At 32.5% G+C, this 12,079-nt stretch overlaps 1 long non-coding RNA gene across 1 annotated transcript; it reads right to left on the reverse strand.

The window, feature by feature from the left end:
- Positions 1-647: 647 nt before the first annotated feature.
- Positions 648-2,843, reverse strand: LOC139488201 (uncharacterized). The gene is made up of 2 exons (XR_011655939.1): positions 2,239-2,843; positions 648-1,364 (listed from the first exon to the last, which is right to left on the reverse strand). It is a non-coding gene; the product is annotated as an uncharacterized lncRNA (long non-coding RNA).
- Between the last annotated feature and the right edge of the window lie 9,236 nt (positions 2,844-12,079).

Genomic DNA, 12,079 nt, shown 5'->3' on the forward strand with positions numbered 1-12,079 from the left:
TTGCAAATCCGCCGCCGCCTCAAACAAGAGCTACAATATCATGTATATAACCAAAATGTGCGGAATTACATGGGATTCAATAATTTCATTGGTTTTATACTGTTACTTTCATATTTATTTTGCAATTTGAATTATAAAAACATGGGATTTTCAATATCCCATGGGACAGGGCAAAATCCCATGGGATTTACCATTATCCCATGGGATTTTGGTTAAATCCCATGGGATTTTTTTTGGTCCCATGGGATTATTGTAGTCCCATGGGATATTTGTTGTCCCATGGGACAAAAAAAATCCCATGGGACTATAATTATCCCATGGGATTTTTAATATCCCATGGGACAAAATAAAATCCTATGGGATTAAAATAATAAATATATATATATAAATATAAAGTTATGTGTATGTTACAATGAATGCTGTTTGGTAGTAAAATGTTTTAAATGTATACGAGTTTTTTTTATATTTTTTATATATACATATATATAATTTTTTTTAAATTTTGTCACAAACATGTTTTTTATTTGTTTATATGACAATAAATATTATTCTTATTTTGGAATGTATAATAATAATATTTTACAGTCAAAGAATAAAGTCCTTTCACTGAAACAAAATGATGAAATTTCTAAATAAATGAAAAAATATTGTTTTGAAATCTTTGTCTTGTTTATTCTATTATGAAAAATAGAACTGAAAAAATATTTCATATTCTGACTGAATAGTTCACTCTTTTCATGAGGTAAGATTTTCTTTGTTATAGGTTCATTGCAATACTTGTATAGGCAAACAATTTGAATTATATATAACTTTGTGGTGTACATAATAGTATGCTTATAATTGCAAATTTATAATATAAACACTTTTTGTTAAAGTTTTTGCTTTCTTTATTCACAGCTAGCTATGTACAATTATTCAGTCCACTATATAAGAGTGAAGTCAATAAATAATTTCATTCACTAGAATATTCCTGCAATTCTTAGACAAAACATTTTTTCGATCTGTTCTTCAAAGATCTTCCTCTGTACATCTTTATTGAATGGAGAGATTCAAATGAGAAGACAAAGCAAGTTTATTTGGACAACAACATTCTAATATCTTGTTCATTCGTTCCATCTTTCAATTGATAATTACATTGTTGTATTTATATGATCAAGTTCTTGTGCATCAATGATTCGTGATGATATGACTCCTTTTTGTTTATAGTCATCATGTTGAAATTTCCTCTTTCAAATAAATGTAGGAAAAAACATGTTCCATTTCAAATTAATAAAATAGTCGCACTATGGAGAAAAATATCAGCTTTAAGTTTTCCGTTCAGTATTGATCTGTGAATGATGACCATGAAAATCCAGATTTCTGACCTACAAATACACAAACTCAAAAATTATCAGTGAAGAGATCAATAAAATGGCTATTTTATCATGTTTATGATTAATATGATAAACTTTCATTTAAATATTCAAGTACTAAATTACAGAAATCGCTTAAATTTTATAATAGTTTAGTTAAAGTACAGCTTATTTAAAATTATAATAAAAAATATAGGCCACCGATGAGTTAAATAAGATATTACATTTTTAATGCCAAAAAATGGCTTTTTTGCACCAAAGGGAGATAATTTGGAGCTTTTTCAATGATATATGCATTTTAAAAGTCATCTGGGGCCAAACCGAATTGATTGTTTTGAATGATTTGGTGTACCATATGATAAAGATATAAATAAATTGAGTTATGAAAAAAAAATATTAAAACATTTTTCTGAAATTGTTATACCCTAGAGCGTCCTTAAATGTCATTTGATCTCTATTGGAGAAATGTCTCATTGGAAATCAGACTGCTAAGTGTTTCTTATTTTTATATCAACCCAGCCATATTATACCTGTCTAATATCAGGAGCTTGTACATAGTTCAGTGGTTGATGTTGGTTCATACCCGTCATTTTTATTTTTCATAATTTTTTGTTTTTATAAATTAGTCTGGTATATTTGACGTTTGAATTGATGCTCTGTTTCAAATTTGGTTAGTGTTGACTTTTATAGATTACTATAACATGTATAGGGTATGGGTTTTCTCATTACTTACAGGTCATCAATGGCCTCTAATAAGTAATTACAATGCTTACATCCACTAAATTGAACTCTGATGGATAGTTTTCTCTTTCATCATACCACATCTTATTTTAATAAATATTTAATTATTATTCAAGGACAAAAATTTTTATAACAGTGGACTTACCATTTAGGCTTTGTTGACCTCTGTAAATCTTATTTTGTTGATAATTTCTTCTGTTTATAGTTTCCCCTTTATCTTTCATGTTCTTGCCCTACACATAAAAGGGTAAACATCATTTAATGACAAAAATAACTACTACATGTATTACATAATTAGTAGGCAACTGAAAATTTTGTCTTATTTGTATATAACATCAACTTACTCATCATTCTTGCTGTTCAATATCATGAATATTATCATTATTCTATGAATATGAGGTCACAGTAAAATTAACCTTGGCAGGCAGACATCTTTTTTTATATGATACCTTGTAGTCATTCCATACAACAAGTAGACCTATGCTTAAAAAATCTAAGGCCAAAATTAAAAATATGTTTGTTTCCCCTCCCCCACACGGGTCAAAAATAAGCGCCCGGGTCAAAAAATTATTTTCCACAAAAAAATCGAAATTATTTTTTTCCTGAAAATAATTTGTTTCCATTTTTGGAAAGTGCTTGAAAGCAGAAGGATTGATAATCTAAATAAATACACTCAAATTGAGCACAAACAACTGATAAGTGGCCTGGACTGGACAAGTCAAACCATTCATGTGACCATGCTATGACAATCACATCCAGTTAAAAAAACTAGAGGCTATTAAGAGCTTGTGTCGCTCACCTGTTAATGTGTTAACTGATGTCAGCCATCTTCGTTGGTAGGCGGGGTCATTAGACACTTTTTTTTTAAATAGATACCCTAGTATTATGATTGTGGCCAAGTTTGGTTCAATTTGGCCAAGTAGTTTTAGAAATGATTTTTATACAAGTTCCAAAAAGACGAAAAGTTGTTCAATATTGACTATAAAGGGCAATAACTCCTTAAGGGGTCCTCTAACAATTTTGATCATGCTGACTTATTTGTAGATCTTACTTTGCTGAACATTATTGCTGTCTACAGTTTATCTCTATCTATAATAGTATTCAAGATAATAACCAAAAACTGCAAAATTACCTTAAAATCACCAATTTTAGGGCAGCAACCCAACAACAGGTTGTCCAATTCTACTGAAAATTTGTGAGGGGATATATCTTATTCTGATGGACATTTAAATCTTGAAAGATTTGCCCTAAATTTCTTAGTTTCAAAGACATAAAGCAAAACCTGCATTTTACCACTATGTTCTAATTTTAGCCATGTCGGCCATTTTGTTTGGTAGGCTGAGTCATCGGACACATTTTTAAAACTACAAACCACAATGATAATTGTGGCCAAGTTTGGTTAAATTTGGCAAAGTAGTTTAAGAGAAGAAGATTTTTAAAAAAGTTACAAAAAATTATGAAAAGTTGTTAAAAATTGACTATAAAGGGCAATAACTCCTTAAGGGGTCGACTGACAATTTTGATCATGTTGACTTATTTGTAGGTCTTACTTTGCTGAACATTATTGCTTCTACAGTTTATCTCTATCTATAATAGTATTCAAGATAATAACCAAAAACTGCAAAATTTCCTTAAAATAACCATTTCACAGGCAGCAACCCATCAACAGGTTGTCCGATTCGTCTGAAAATTTCAGGGCAGATAGATCTTGACCTGATCAACAATTTTACCCCATGTCAGATTTGCTCTAAATGCTTTGGTTTTTGAGTTATAAGCCAAAAACTGCATTTTACCCCTATGTTCTATTTTTAGCCATGGCGGCCATATTGGTTGGTTTGACAGGTCACGCCACACATATTTTTTTAAACTATATACCCCAAGGATGATTGTGGCCAAGTTTGGTAGAATTTGGCCAAGTAGTTTCAGAGGAGAAGATTTTTGTAAAAGTTTACAGACGACGGACGCAGGACGACAGACGACGAACGCCAAGTGATGAGAAAAGCTCACTTGACCTTTCAGGTCAGGTGAGCTAAAAAAAACCTGCCTTCCTGGTCTGTTTACAAAGGGTAGACCCAGGGAGGGGAAACAGACATTCTTTTAAATGTGGCCTGATAAAATGACAAAACCAAGAAAACTTATCATTGACCAAAGAACAATAAAATGCGGTCATGGTTTATATATGAATCTGCCATTCAGACATGCACACCTTACAATTGTTTCATATCTACCAAATATAATCTACCTGTAACTTTAAACATATGATAAACTGACAAAACAATGCAGTGTTTCATTGACCAATGAACCATGCATGAAAATGAGGTCAAGTTCATATAAAATATGACAGACAGCTAAGTGCATCTTACAATTATTTCATTCACTAAATAAAGGGGCCTTATTGCTTACAGTATCCGGAAAATTGACCAAACCACAAAAACTAAATATTTTCAAAGTTCCTTATACCCTGCCAATTTGTTATGGTTGTGCCTGTTCCAAGTCAGGATCCGATAATTCAGTGATTGTCGTTTGTTTATGTGTAACATATCTGTTTTTCAATTTTTTTGTACATAAATTAGGTTGTTAGTTTTCTACTTTCAACTTGGCTATCATGTGTAAAATCATACAAGTGTTGGGAAAACAGGAAGTTGTCGAGTGATGAATCTGAAAATGCATCACACGGTATACATGGTATAGCTGACTTATTTAACCCTGAAACCAAATTTCAGAAATCCTTCTATTGTAGTTCCTAAGGAAAATGGGACGTAAAATATTCATCGGACGGACTGACTGACGCAAGGATGGATGGACAGACAGGGGTAAAACAGTATACCCCCCCCTTTTTTAAAGTGGGGGCATAATTTTAATACTGGGCTATAAAAACCCATGCAAGGTGTCAAAACAAAAAGAAGTAACCTAATTCTTACTTGTATGGGGCTATTTATTTATTGTCGGTTATACATATAACAATACAACATATTAAAGGTCTGTAGAGCTTTTATCGGACATACATATATATGACAAGCACAATACATTTGTACATGAAACATAAAGCTCATCACTGAGATAGTAGTCTCAGATAGAGGGAGGCGGGGTCAACCAAACTCCCCTATTCAATCTGAATGCAGGACAGAAAGTCACAGTCAAAAAGTCACACACTGTCACAGGACAAAAAGTCACAATTTAGTTTTGAGATTATTTTTCTTTGAACAAGAAAACACTCTTTTTGTATTTTTCTTGAAGTTTTATACATGAACATGATGTAGCAACTTTAAATTAAAATTTATTAAAAACAAATAAATCAGTGCATTAGGTTTGCACACATTACCATTACATTTGCGCACAAAAATCATTACGTTTGTGTGCAGCTTTTGATTACATTTGCACGCATTTTTTAACATGTAAATATAAAAAAAAAGATATAGTATGATTGCCTTTTACAGCTGACTATGCGGTATGGGCTTTACCTCGGGCTTTGCTCATTGTTGAAGGCTGTTTGGTGACCTATAGTTGTTAATGTCTGTGTCATTTTGGTCTCTTGTGGACAGTTGTCTCATTGGCAATCATACCATACCTTCTTTATATTGGCTTATGGTTGAAAGCCGTAAAGACCTCTAGTTGTTAATGTCTGTGTCATTTTGGTCTCTTGTGGACAGTTGTCTCATTGGCAATCATACCACATCTTCTTTTTTATATTATGAACAATTTCCTAAAATTAAAAATGAATATATGTAATAAAAAGAAGATATTTCAAAATCTTTTTTCATTTATATTCAATCAATGATCATCAATTGTCAACAAATTGTTTGTGACTTTTTGTCCTATTAACTTTGTTACTTTATGCCTGAGTTTGACATGTGTTTGACTTTTTGTCCTGTGACTTTTTGTCGGAATGTCCTGTGACTTTCTGTTTTTGCAGAAGTCCAGGGAGTGTTAAAAAATCACATGTGCAAGTTGAGAGTCAACACTTACACAGGGACTACACCATGTACACAATACTTTTTCAGAATGTCAGCAAAAAAGAATCACTGGTGACAGGGGAGTGTAACCGATGAATTGATCCTGAATCAGATAAGATTTTCCCGGTACGTCTAAACACCGCTCAGGAGGACCTCCTGGGTGCACACATGCAGGGCATACAAAGTGCACTCATGGCAGACCCTATATAGTCGCCGTCGTATCTGCACACATGATGGATGTATATATTCGTTATAGATCGTCATACACTTCTCATTTTAGAGTTAAATTTGCAAGCAACCTCTTAAGATTCTAAAATAATAATGCTACTAAAAATATATTATTTCCCCCAATTTTCGCAATTTTTTCGCCATATAAAATATTTAGGCGACTGTGCTTTTAGTGAATATAAACGATGACGAGGCCTCACGAATAAATATAAATATGAAATATACTGGAACATCGATTAGCATAGATCGAGCAGCAGAGTAAACTTCCACATAAATCTCGAAGTTATTTACGCCGGATAATATAGACTGTGCTCCTGAATAAAGTTGTCAAATACATTAATTTGTGTTTTTTACTTCTACAAGAAATTTGATTCAAATGCTAATTACGCACCATTTGCTGAGCAGAGAATCATTCTAAGCCAGGAACCGTCTATACTAACTGATAACAGTAAGAATAGAAAGTCTCTGTAAAAAGGCAGTCAATACTAACAGAACTGTATTAACTTAATGATACATGTACATCAAGTTCCAGCACCTCACCAAGCACCCTTGCCTTGCATACTGAGATGGCAAACTGGTGTGTGTCAGTATTTTAATATAAAACTGCGTAGGTTCATATCGTTTGATTCAACGTTTGTTTGGTTATTTTTTAAGGATCGTTGTAAAATTATATCTAAATCTTTGTTAAAATACGATTTTAAATTGTTCAATTGTTTCTATTTCATAATTTTGTCAAAGTCTACTTTTTAAAGTTTTAAATTTTACAGAAAAAATGAATATTCCAATTTGATTTGAAGAAAATCTTTTAGAACTGTCATGACATGGTGTTGCAAAGCTGATTACAGGTAACTATAACATACAGTAATTGTCCATTACGACAGTGCGTGTATTCTCAGGTGTGTATAACGTATAGTTTTCTAGAGAACATCCTGTCTACGTGTAATACAGATTGATGACATTATACAACATTTCTTTGGTTAAATGTGATAAGGTATCTGTGTCCATTCCCTATTTCAACACCACTAATTTTTCGAAGAAAAAAAAAGAAAAAAAAATTATATGAAATTAAGAAGAAAAGTAGCAAATATAAACTTCAGTAATTGCGCATTGAGTAAACATAATTCCAATATTGCATGAACAAATCCGTGAGAAAACGTATATATACATGTATGAATAAAGATGTGTTTTAAAAGACCTATTGGCATTATTTCACGCTAGGACCTAAGATAACTAGAACTAAGCAATGGTTGATCCAGAAATTTTCATAAGTGGGGACTCATTGACTGCCTTAGAGGGGTCACGTCCAGTCATGCTTCCGTGATTCCCTATATAATCTACCATTTGTTTCCCAAGATTTAGGAGGGGGCTGGTACACACACATATATATAAATATACCTCTGCGGCGGAGCCAGCCATTTGAAAAGAAGGGGGTCTCAACCCAGGACAAAAGGGGGAGGGGGTGGTTCCAACCATATGTCCCCATTCAAATACATTGATCGTTCAAAAAAAAGGGGTGGTTCCAACCCCCGAAACCCTCCCCCTGGATCCGCCACTGATACCTAGTATGCATATAATTAAGAACAGCTTTGAATATATGCATATAAAATAATGGTACGTTTAAAAACCGTTCAGGATCTCCTGGTTGCACACAGGACATTAAGTAACTTAGGACATGTATATATAATAGTAAGAGTTCAGGGTATACATTCGATAACTAACATATTTTATAATTTTGTAATTTTTGTTTTGATAAAATCAGAGACATATAATACATGTATTGAGACATATATAATACATGTGTCTCTGAAAAAATCAAACCATCTTTAAAGAAGTTATTTCAGTTTGAATCGACTGTCTTTTGCATTAGAATTCCAAAACGTTAATGTTATTTACAAATGCCAAAACCTGCAAGAAAGAAACATTTATATTCGGTGATTTTTACACTAAACGTTTTCGTAATTTGTTTTAAAAATATTAAAAAGTACATGTACATCGTTTTTTCAAGATTTGTATAGTAACTGGTTTAATTAAGTCCCCTTGATGAAATTTAAATTGCGAGACGCTAATTAATAAACTATGATCTATCTATCGGCATGCGTCGTTATTTGGGATACGTCACGGATGACCGATGGTCATATTCAATACGATATACCAATCATCATTTGAATTTGGACAATTGATCTTTAATAATTAGGACTAATTGGTGATGGCAGAGAATAAGTCGCTGGTGATGGTTAAAAACATATAAAAGTAAACTTTGCAAAAAAAAAAGGTTTCCTCGGAAAAAATTATGAAAATATATGAATATGCTAAATAATTTTTTTTTCCGAAATAATAATTAAAGACGTTTAGAAACAACAAATTTTCACAGTTGGGAAATTTTCAATTTAAGTTAAATTTCATTTTGAAAACGTTGAAAAATATAGATCTTATTATATGTTAAATGTGGGCCGCTTGGAGATCAACTTGTGAAACCCTGCATGATAAGGGTTTGTCTACTTTCGTCTTTTTATATTACCAAACATTCTATAATCAAGGATTTGTACAAGGCCTTGTTATAATGAATATTATCGCCAATATCACCATAATTAAATAAAGAACAGATACAATATTCGCCTAAAGAGTTTGCCATCTAACAATTCAAAATGAAATGTTCAGTCGAAACTGAGGTACCAAATCTATAAAAAGAATCACTATTTTAGTCGAAATTAAACTGTATATAATATTCTTTTTTTCAAAACTCCTGAAATAATTTAACATTAACTATAGAGAGCTTACATATGCAAATCTGTTTAAAAGTATGTGAGCGTAAATAAAATTTGTTTATTACCCCCCCCCCTTTTTTCCTTCTATAAAATTTAATTGTAAACGATTTTCGTTCTTAATTTGTGTTTGCTCATTAACTGGGGTTCATGCTGTCAAAAAAAAAAAATGTCTCCTTGTGTAAAAGTTATTGATAAGAAAAAATTGAAGCTTCCAGAAGAATAACGGTACGTCTAAACACCGCTTGAAGGACCTCCTGATTGCACTCATGACATACGAAGTGCACTCAGGACCCTTTATAGTCATCGCACACAGGATGGATGCATATATTCTTTATACGCTTCTTATTTTAGAGTTAAATTTGGTAGAATTTGTAATTCTTAGAAAATAATAAGGGCACGTGTCACTGATTACACAACTACTGAGCCATGAATTATCCAATCAACAAAATTAATTGGATTATCTTTATTGTTGTTTTATACATTGTGTTGTTAGTACAGTGTGACCATGCGGGAAGTAATATTGTGACGTCTAGAATGAATATCACGATGTTTTAAGATTTTCGTCTTTTATTAAAATTTCGTTCCATAAATTTTTAAGTTTTATTCTTAATTTTATTATCATGTCCTGGACCAGTAATTAATTCTTTGCACGAGTTTGAAAAGGGAAATAATTATAAATGTTCATACTTTAAAAGAATTTATATTAATTATAAAAGTTTTGTATATGGAATCCGTTCTAAACGGTAAAAGCCGTACTTTTCAAACAATCAAACTCATATACATGTAGTTAGATGTTATTTCTCATTTTTATCGAACTTGTCCAGGAATTTCATTTTTGAGTTATACGAATATTTTAAGAAATCCGTTTTTATTAAGTTTTTTTTCTCTAATTAAAGTCGTTTTGTCCAGTTTCACAAGCCTGAAACGAATTTCAATGCGAAATAAATTCTGAAAATGAACTTGTCTCCGTTTTCGTCTCCGTTTTTTGAAAATTATGATATTTTGGGTATAATTATTTCTAAAAAATATGTAAGTTAGATTGTAGTAGCGAGAAATTTTAAAAAAGAAGATGTGGTATGATTGCTAATGAGACAACTATCCACAAAAGACCAAAATGACACAAACATTAACAAAGAAAGACTATTTCGAAGACAGTTTATTGACACGAAATCCGTTCAAACCACGACTAAGTCTTCGTGCACAGATTTCCGATAAGGTTAAACTGAATATTGTACATAATTGTCTTCTCTTGTATAATGGTTTGTTGAGAATAAAGATATACAAATGTAATAAAATTTGATATTCAGTCAACATTGTGTTTGTTTAAAAACTTAGAGAGAGAGATAGAGAAAAGAATCACACTGAAAAACAAAAATCGAACTTGTTACAGAAAAAAAAACGCAACTATAAAATAATTTTCTTTATTCGTGAACTGCAAAACACAACAAATTAATTTACCCGTCATCATGAAAAATAAACTGAAAAAGCACATCGAATGAGATATATGTTTTATTTTTTCTATATGCAAATTCATGTTAAAGGTAAAACTGAACTAAACAATACAATTCCTAAAAAACAATAAAGATAATCCAATCAATTTTGTTGATTGGATAATTCATGGCTCAGTAGTTGTGTAATCAGTGACACGTGCCCTCATTATTTTATAAGAATTAACATAGATCTATCTAAGTTCGATTCAGGCGCGGATCCAGAGGGGGGAGGGGGGTGGAACCCCCCCTTTTTTTGGCCGATCAATGCATTTGAATGGGGACATGTAGTTGAACCCCCCCTTTTTTTGCCCTGGGTTAGGACCCCCCCCCCCCCTTTTAAAATGGCTGGATCCGCCCCTGCGATTTCAACTTCTACCAAAATTTAACTCTAAAATAAGAAGCGTATAACGAATATAAACATCCATCATGTGTGCAGATATGATTACGGTAATGGGTCCTGAGTGCATTTTGTATGTCCTGAGTGCACTTTGTATGTCCTGAGTGCACTTTGTATGTCCTGAGTGCACTTTGTATGTCCTGAGTGCACTTTGTATGTCCTGAGTGCACTCAGGAGGTCCTGAGCGGTTGTTTAGACGTACCCGAAGAATAAATCATTTCCTGAACCTAAAATACATTTATCTGTAATTAAAGAAAATTCGCCTAAAACATTCTCTCATATATTTAAACAATTAATTGTAAAATAATTAATTCAACGTCGGACTTTCTGTCTGTTTACTAATACTTTTCTTGTTCAGTTTAGTTTATACCCATAATAGATGAACGGAAATAAGTACTTTTTAGGAAAATTTACAACTCAAATTTTCAAAAAAAAAAATTCTACACTTTTTACCTGGATGTTTTTCTCTGTCTCGAAGCCGCAACCTTTGACCCCGTATCAAACGTAGCGACCAACACCTCACATGACGTATTCTCGATGTTGAGGTATTGACAATATACAATCACATTTATCAATCACATTTATCAATATACAGCAAGTAAGTAATTTGGTGTTGAATGCCAGTAGATCAGAATTTGTTAATTGAACTTTACCTGTTTAAGGGGCACTAGCTGCCAAATTCATGTTCTTCATCGATTTTAATAAAATTCCAGTGGCGGATCCAGAAATTTTCATAAGTGGGGGCCCACTGACTGACCTAAGAGGGGGCCCGCTCCAGTCACGCTTCAGTGATTCCCTATATAAGCAACCAAATTTTTTCCCAAAAAGGGGGGGCCCGGGCCCCCTGCCCCCCCCCCCTAAATCCGCCTCTGAATTCACATAACGTGTATATAGTGTTGAATTGTTTATTAAAATGTTGCGCACAATCTTGGCTGATATGCATAAAACCATTATATTTCATGACACTGCATGAAAAAGAAATTGACTTATCGCATAATACCAGAACCAGAGACATATATATTGTATCTAATATCTCTGCCAGAACTAAAAAATAAACTACAGTAAGTCCACATACACATAAGAGGGTATGGATGTGAATCAACAGAATAGAGAACAAAGGACAAAGAAAAAAAAAGGAATAAAGAATAGTGAA

The sequence above is a fragment of the Mytilus edulis genome, chromosome 9 (genome assembly GCF_963676685.1).
Source record: "Mytilus edulis chromosome 9, xbMytEdul2.2, whole genome shotgun sequence".
Classification (NCBI taxonomy): Eukaryota; Metazoa; Mollusca; class Bivalvia; order Mytilida; family Mytilidae; genus Mytilus; species Mytilus edulis.